This window comes from Tursiops truncatus, chromosome 1 (assembly GCF_011762595.2).
Source record: "Tursiops truncatus isolate mTurTru1 chromosome 1, mTurTru1.mat.Y, whole genome shotgun sequence".
NCBI classification, from domain to species: Eukaryota; Metazoa; Chordata; class Mammalia; order Artiodactyla; family Delphinidae; genus Tursiops; species Tursiops truncatus.
The window spans coordinates 142,422,662-142,431,248 of record NC_047034.1 but is presented as its reverse complement, the minus strand read 5'-3'; positions in this window follow the sequence as shown (position 1 = coordinate 142,431,248).

Genomic DNA, 8,587 nt, shown 5'->3' with positions numbered 1-8,587 from the left:
AGATGAATCCTGAAAGAAGGGGTGCCTGGGTTGTCCTTGAAAAATAATCATCTGTCAATAATTGTTCCCCAGGAGGCAGGCATTAGTGTTTCCTGTGCCTGGACCAGCTCTGGTCCTGATAATCCCTTCCCCTCCTAATTGGATCTGTATGCTTCACACCCAGATCCTGCCCTTGATGAGAGAAGACTCAGTAAAGCCCTACTTCCTGGATTCTCAATACTCAGGCCTCATAGAAGGCTCCAGCTTAAGTCTCCCAAAGTTCCATGGCCACAGTGTGAAAGAGATTTTTTGCAGTAAACCTTCTACCAAAACATAATTCAATTATGTCCCCAAAATCCCACAATAGAATAATTCTCCTCTTCTCCCTTCTTTAGGATCTTTATGGAGAAAGGAACACACATGGGGCCTGGCTTAATCCAGCCACTGGAAGGTTTCAGCAAAGGAGGAGCGTGAACAGAGATGTAGACAATAACCCTTAGGTTCCTGCCTACATAATGGAGAGGACAGTCCTCAACTGAGATCAGGGACAAAGGAGAGCATGTCTTGGCTAAAACAGCCTAAGAAACTGAAAGCATACTAAGGAGTGTACCAGCTGTGTCATTCTCCCATCTGGAATCTTTGAACAAAGAAAAAGGTACAGGTGACTTCATTTATTAGTTTGCAAGGGCACCCCATGCAGGTGAGACCTCTAACCAATTTCTGGGAAAGAGATTTTATCAAGCATCCCTAGGGCTAAAAGCTGGATGGGGGCAAAGACCAGTATTGCTCCCCAAGGCAAGGGAGAAGTCCAAAAGGACAAGACTTTGGCCTGTCTTACAAACTGACTTGCATGAAAGCAGAGTTCTGGGCACTAGGAAACTGGGGGTGGGCTGGAAAGGCAGGAGGGGAGGTGATGCTGAGGCTATACTGAGATTCAGCCTCCAGGCTCATTACTTCTGCTGAGTCTCAGTTTTCTCATCTGTGAGATGAGGCTAATAATCTGTGATAGGCTCATCCCTATAGGCTCAGCTCACAGAGCTCTTAAGGGAATTGGATGGGATAATGTCTGTGAATGTTCTTTGAAAATGGATTCAAGGTACAAATGTAAGTTTACAGTAGCAATGCCCAGTTTGCTTTCTATTCAGTCACTGATCCCCATCCAGGAATATGGTCATACTTTTTGTTTGTTTACACCTATCATTTTATCATGGGTATTTTTCACTTTATACCAATTCTTTAAGGTAGTTGGGACAGGTATCATCTCATTCCATAGACAAGAAAGCAGGAGACCAGAGAGGTGACTCAACTATGAGAATTAGAAGAATTTTTTCTTCTGCATCAAGCTCTATACAGGAGGAATAATAACAATTAACATATATATTACTTTATCATATATCAAATGATATCAAATATTATATATTTATAATTAACTAAGCACTTACACTTAGGTATTTTCTACGATCATCCCACGACCTTGAAAGGCACAAAGTAGTCCCTCCCTCGATTTTATATTGAAACAACTCACGGTTCTAGAAGTGGAAGTAGCAAGTTCAACGCCACACAGCCAGAAAGAAACAGAACCAAAACTGGAACTCAGCCCTTCAGATTCCAGATTCAGTGTCTGCTTCTCTCCACTGTTCCAGCTTAAGCTACTCCTGGGAAGAAATTCCTTCTAGTCAGTGGTTGCAGAAGTTGGAAGATGGATTTTGGCATTTGCTACCTAACCTTGATTGACCTTGACCAGTTCATGTGAATTCCTTTGAACTTTGAGTGTGCTACTCTATGAGCGTGCTACTCTATGAGTACCCCTTCTTTGCAACTGCACAGACCCCACATAGACTCTATCCTTACCTCAGTGACACCTGAATGTGCCTACTTGTTTCCATGTCCCTCCTTCTATTAGCCTGGGAACCTTCTGAGAGCATGGACTCTGTCTTATCTTCCCCGTGACCCCAGTGTCTACACATAAAAAGCCTGCCTTAAATGACTTCATAATACTGAACAACTCCTTCAACTCTCTCGATTTCAGTTTCCCTGTCTATAAATGAGGGAGCAGGAAATGATCACCTCTAAGTTTCTTCCAGCATTAAAATTGCCTGATTTCACGCGAATGATGTTCTCTCTACCTATCACAATCACATTCACCCTCCAGTGCCAGTTTGGCTCCCACCCGCTCTCTGAGGACTTCTCCAATCTCCCACAGGGCTTTGGAGACACTTCCTCTCCTGAAATGCTGGAGCAGTCATTCTCTACGCTACTCACCAGCCCTTGGCTGTACCGCCTCATCCATTACCTGTTTCTTGAGTACCTGTACCTTGTTTCCACACATCAGATGGTGTAGATTATCTCCACGATTGGATTGTTTAATAGTTTTCAAGGAGCATCCATGTACCACCCTTCAGTTTTTGCTCCCCGATGTGCTAAGTGCAGCCCTGGGTTCATGACTAGGAGTCAGGAGAGTTGGATCCAACTCCCAGCTTCTTCACTGACTCTCTGTGTGACCTTAAATAAGCCACTAGACCTATGAGCCTCAGTTTCCTTAGTTATAAAATAGAACTAGTATTATTGCCTCCAGAATTATTGTGATAATCAAAGTAGATAACAGATAAAAAAGCACTTTGTTAGCCATAATAACCTTACAAATGTAAAGAATTATGTTAGTGTAATTGGTATTATGGTATGGTTGCTATTGAATGTATTTGACTAGGGAGGAATAGAAATAACATGCATGTATTCATTTGTTCAAAAAGTTTTCCAGACACTAAGATCAGTGAATAAGACATGGCCCCTGCCCTCAAAGGCCTCTCTGACTACAGGAACATCGTAGTGGAGGAAGCACTGAATTTAGTGTCAGAGACTTGGGCTTGAATCTCAGTTCTGTCACTTAGAAGTTGTGTAACCTTGGGTCAAGTCATTTTAACTCTTTGAAGACCAATTTCCTTTATATATAATGAGGAATTTGGGCCAGTCCATGCCTCCCAGATTTGAGAGTCTAAGATTCCATAAACATAAGAAAATTCACAACATCTTTTCAAACTCTGGAGGATCTGTGGGAGTGGGAAGAACACTGAGTGGCTGCTGTCAAGCATAAGAATAGGAAAATGCACCATGCCTTGAGTGGAAGATGCTGTCCTCAAAAAGTGCATCTCCTAAGCACTACTGGGCCCTGGCCTGCCTGTGCTCTTTATCGAGGCCGCGAGGCAGCGGCTGTTTCAGCACCGTGGATAGCTCCATGGCACTGCCCTCATGGCCTGGAGCCTAAACAGGCCTTTCCACCACCAACCAGATGTTCCTGCTTTCTCAACCAGCTTAAGGCTAAAACAAACCTTTTCAACCAGGGTTTATCAGAGTTTCTAAATTACATACTGGGAAGAAATTTAATTGCTTTAATTAAGAAAGTTTATTTCATGGTAATTCAGTTTTGTTATGCTGCAAGACTTAATGTGTCCTCTGGTGGGAGAGTCTATTATAAATATTCATTGCCTCACTCAGATACCCTCTCCTGGCCCTAATCGCCCTCCCTCACCCCACAGAGTTTGAAAATGTGTCTGAAGAATATTGAGAAAAGTGAGGCCTTCCTGAGCAAGGACACCAGGCCAGGACAAGGTCAACTGAATTCAGTCAGGAAGACATAGAAGGTAAGACTTTTAGAATTTTTTTTTTTGGCGGTACATGGGCCTCTCACTGTTGTGGCCTCTCCCGTTGCTGAGCACAGGCTCCAGATGCGCAGGCTCAGCGGCCATGGCTCACGGGCCCAGCCGCTCCGCAGCATGTGGGATCTTCCCGGACCGGGGCACGAACCCATGTCCCCTGCATCGGCAGGCAGATTCTCAACCACTGCGCCACCAGGGAAGCCCAGGTAAGACTTTTATAGTGTGTTACTCCTGCATTTTACAAATAAGGAAACTGAGGCCTGGAGGGGGAAGGGCAGGTCATATACTTAGCAAATGGCAGAGCTGAAACTATGGACGAAGTCTCCTGATTTCCAATCCATGGCTCTCATCTCCCAATTCAGGCTATTTTCATACTAACTCTAGAGATCGTCTGGTCAACTTTCTTACATACGAAGGGGGAATCCAAGTCCTAGACAGGGCTGACTTGCCCTAAGCCACAAGCAGACCCATCTACCTCCCTCCCACTGCAGGATTCCGTAAGTCCTGAGAATCATGCAACTTCTGCTGGATTACCTCCAGTGAAAAACAGCCCAGTGTTACATTTGCACACCTATGCTATTTGTAGTAAGGAGATAAAATTGAGATTTGACATTGCCTTTCCTTGAAGGAGCTGACAGTCCAGTTGGGCAAAGGAAACAAAAAGAAAATAAGAAGCAAAATGGTAATAATGAACACTTGTTATGCATTGCAACACACTCCTCACAGTTCCCCCTAATGTGCCCCATTATTTTATGCTTTCGTGCCTTTGTCCACAGAGATGCTTCCCCAATGCAGCTGCCTAGTCAACTCCCGTACATTCTTCAAGACACCAGAAAATCTTCCCAACCCCTCCCCTCCCCTCTCTCCTCCATGCCCCACTGCACTCTACCATCCTATCTCATAGCATTTATCACACTGAACAGTTCCTTTTTTACTTGTCTGTCTCCTCACCTTGGAATCACAGTGCCAAGAGCACTGTCTGGCAAAGACTAGAAGCTCAGCAAATCGTAGCTAAATGGATGAGTATGAAACAGATTTACTGTGGAGTTTCAGTTCATTGGGGTATAAACCTGGAATAGTTTTATTTTTTCCAATAACTGCTACCAACTGTGCTTGGATGAACCCTCCTTTTTCCCGCTGGGTAGCAGGCCGCCTTAACAAGCTCTCAATCTGAGGCCACAACTTTTCAGTCACTTTCAGTTATGAGAACAGTCTCATCTGGGTTCTTTAGCACTCAATCCTATTTATTTATTTATTTTTATTCTTATGTTGGGTTCAAATCCCTTCCTACCCAACCCCTGTCGTTCCCCGCCTGCCGCCCCTACCATCCCTAACCCAGATCAAGCATCTGACTCTAACTGGGGGTGGGAGGGGCAGGGTCTGCTCTCACTCACCTCCTCCTCCCTCTTCTACTGCTCTGATATTGGGGTGCAAGGAGGGCAGGAAGAGGTAGTGGACTCCTAGTGTGACAGCTCACAGTGAGGAAGTCCTCTCCTAACTATGCCTTAGCCACTGACCTGGTATGTTGCCTCTGGGATCCCTGTGGGTGGTGGGGAAGCTCTCATACACTCAGTGGTGCGGGTCCTCCCCGAGCAGCTTCCTTATGCACTGGTGATCCCCACTGAGATTCACCCCATCACTGGTTAACACCCTCACATCCTGTCCCACAACTCAGTTCCCTGATACCCCTCACTGTATGAGACCCTTAATCTCATCTAGTCTATGTGGCTCCCACTCAGAGGCCTGTGAGCATCTTTGAGAACTGAATGGGGCAGGGGGGCTGTCCTTGCCCCTTTTGTTAGACCAAACCACCACCTGTCTCTCCTTTGCTCTTCCACTGCTGTACCAGAGCCAGGCCAGCTAGTTACATGGAAAAGCAAAAAGTCAGTCTACCCTTTCCTTAGGGCCGTGTCTCAGGGAGGGAAAATCCTTTGTCTCCTCCAGGGCATCGGGATGGGAAAGTAACAGCTTTTCCCCCTCTCAATCCTCCCCTTCTAGAGAGAAGAGGTCAGAGTAGGACTGATTTTCTAAACCAGGAGACTCTCAGCCAGCAGTGGTCATCCTGACTCCTGGTCAGTCTCTTTAAAATGTAGAGACTTGGTGTCTTTTTTCTAAGCTGTAAACTCTAGTTGTCAATTCCTGAGGGAGAAGGGATCCACTTTGTACCTCACTCTCTCCTACACACTATTCCTGGAATTGAGGCTAGCACAAGAGAGGTTCAGAAAAGAGCGGTTCCTGGGGGTAATCTGGGGAAACTTCCTGAAGGGAACAGTCTGCAGCTGAACCTTAAAAACTAGACAGCATTAGAACTTCTGGAGAAATAGTAGTCTAGCCATGTGGAAGAGGAAAAAGAGTGATTATGACATTTTACAGGAGATAGCACAGAGCTCAGCACAGTGTGGGCACTCAATAAATAACACAATTAAACTGATCCACCTGCAGCTGGAAGTTCTCTCTAGAAAAAAGTAAAATTGCAGGGACTGTGCAGCCAGATTGACTGAATTCAGATCACCACCCTCCCATTACTTTGGCATCTTCAATAAGTCATTTGACTTCTCTGAGTCTCTATTTCCTCCTCTGGAAAAAAAAAAAAGGATAATAAAACCATTTAGAGGATTGTTATAAGCATTAATAAGGTACATGGCCCACTGTTGCTAAGAAAGTGCCATGGGTCCACCAAACAGGTTTATTTTCTTCTTGGACCCACAGCTTCATTTCATCTCCCAGTTCCCACAAGGAACCATGGGACTGAATTCTGGCCAATGGAATGTGGACAAAAGTGAGGTGTACCACCTCCAGGCTTGGCCCTAAACCCACCATGCACTTTCCGTGCTTCTCTCACCCTTGTCAGTGAGGCTAAAAGGGAAAGACTCCAGGAAAATAAAGTTAGAAAAGAGCTGCTCCCAAGAGCCATCTGGCCAACCTCTGACTCTGAAGGGCAAGAAATAAACCTTTATTGTTTAATCCACTGAGATTTGAAGGTTGTACGTTCCAGCAGCAAGCGTTAATACCTCAACTAACACACACATAGAAAGTGCTTGGTAAATGTTGGCCATTGTTATTAATAATATTTTTATATCACTCTTTAGTTTATAAGTAGCTGATCCTCACAGCACCCTTGTGAATGGGGTATGGAGAAAGATTACTGCTCAATTTTATAAATGAGGAATCTGAGATCAAAGCGTGCTGGTGAATGGAGGTACCCACTAACCACACACAAGCAAGGAAGTCACACAACCAAGACCAGAAGCATTATATGTGACTCAAGCCCCTCTTACCCTGCATGCCCCTGAATGCTTGTTCTGCTAGGCCACATAAAGCACTAGCCCCCCCTAGTATCCATCCAGGCCAGAGGGGGAGAGTAATCTTTGGGTCAGTGGCAGGACACAAAGGGTTAGTAATTCCTGACAAGCCTTGTACAAGGGCAGGTAGACAGATACTAGAGCCAGGTGAGTTGACATCATCATTGGTTCAGAAGCCCACATGCCACCACAGAAGGAACAAGGAGATGCGGATTCTAGTTCTGGCTCTGCCACCATCTTTCTGAGTGACTCTGGGCAAGTCACTGTGATCTCAGGACCACAGTTCTGAGTCAAAGTGTATAGGGTAACATCAGGACAGAGGGTGTAGCCTTCCCCCAGAAGTCTGGGGCCCCCATGGTTATAGGGTGGGCGGAGAGTTCCCCACCTCCAGGAGAGCTTGAGAATCCCCTTAGAGGCCCTCTGAGAGTGGGCCAGCTCCAGGCCCACCCCTACCCCGCACAGCTTCTCACGCTCCAAAACCCCAGTCAAAAGGCGTCTGTCACCAAAACAAGTGGCCCACCATTCCAGCAAGCAGCAAGAGCTGGAAACAAACGGTGTTTTGTCTAAATAATTGTTTCTAATAGCAATTCCCTTTCCAGGATGACTTTTATTATTTATTATTGTTATCATTATCATCATTATTATTATTATGCTTGTTCACTAAGTGGGTTGAGACACATAAATATTTCCAATGTACAGATAACAAATGCCTCCATCTGAGGGAATCAGCTGCCCTCAGACTGCCAACACTGGTGAATTACCACCTGCCAGGGGAGGGACCTGAGAACCAGAGACTGCAACGTGAGATCCCAAGAGGGGAGGGCCTTGCAAAAGGTCACACATAGATCAGAGGCAGGGCCAAGATGAGAATGTAGGTTACCTTGACCCTGACAGCAGTGTCTAGCTGGTAACTGTTACTAATATTGATATTATCATATTGTCATTACCACTGTTATTATTTTAGAACAGATAGACCTAGGTTTAAATCCTGACTCTCCACTCACTAGCCACATGCCCCTCTTTAAGTCTTAGTTTTCTCATCTGCAAAACGGGTAAGTAATTTCCATCATCTCAGGAAGATCAAATAAAAAAAACATACTTAAAGTCCCTAGCCTGATCATTCTTAACTAACATTTAAGCATAAGTGGGAAAGGTCCCAGAAGAAAAAAATAGCATTGTGGTTAAGAGCACAGATGGAGAGCTGGATTGCCAGGGTTTGAGCCTAGCTCTACCATTTATTAGTGGTGTGCCCTTAGGCAAGCTACTTAACTCCTGGAGCCTTGGTTTCCTTCATCTTCCAAATGGGGAAGATGATGGTGGTAGTGGTAGTATATACAGTATAGAGTTACAGCTGCACACAGTAAGTACTATAAAAGTGCTACCAATCGCTATTTCCAATTTACCTCACTCCTGTTCAACTTTTAAAGAATTTTCACATTAACCTCTCTTTGTGGCCTGGAAGGTGGGAGGGCAAAAATTATTTTACCCATTTCACAGAAGAGACAAGGAGACTCAGAGAAGCCTAGAGACTTGCCCAGGTCACACAGGAGGTGGCAGAGCTAGGACTTGAATTCAGTGCTCCAGCTATGAGTCCTGAGATCGTCCTGGCCTCTGACAACAGCTGGCCTAGGCCATAGGGCAGAGCGAGGAGAG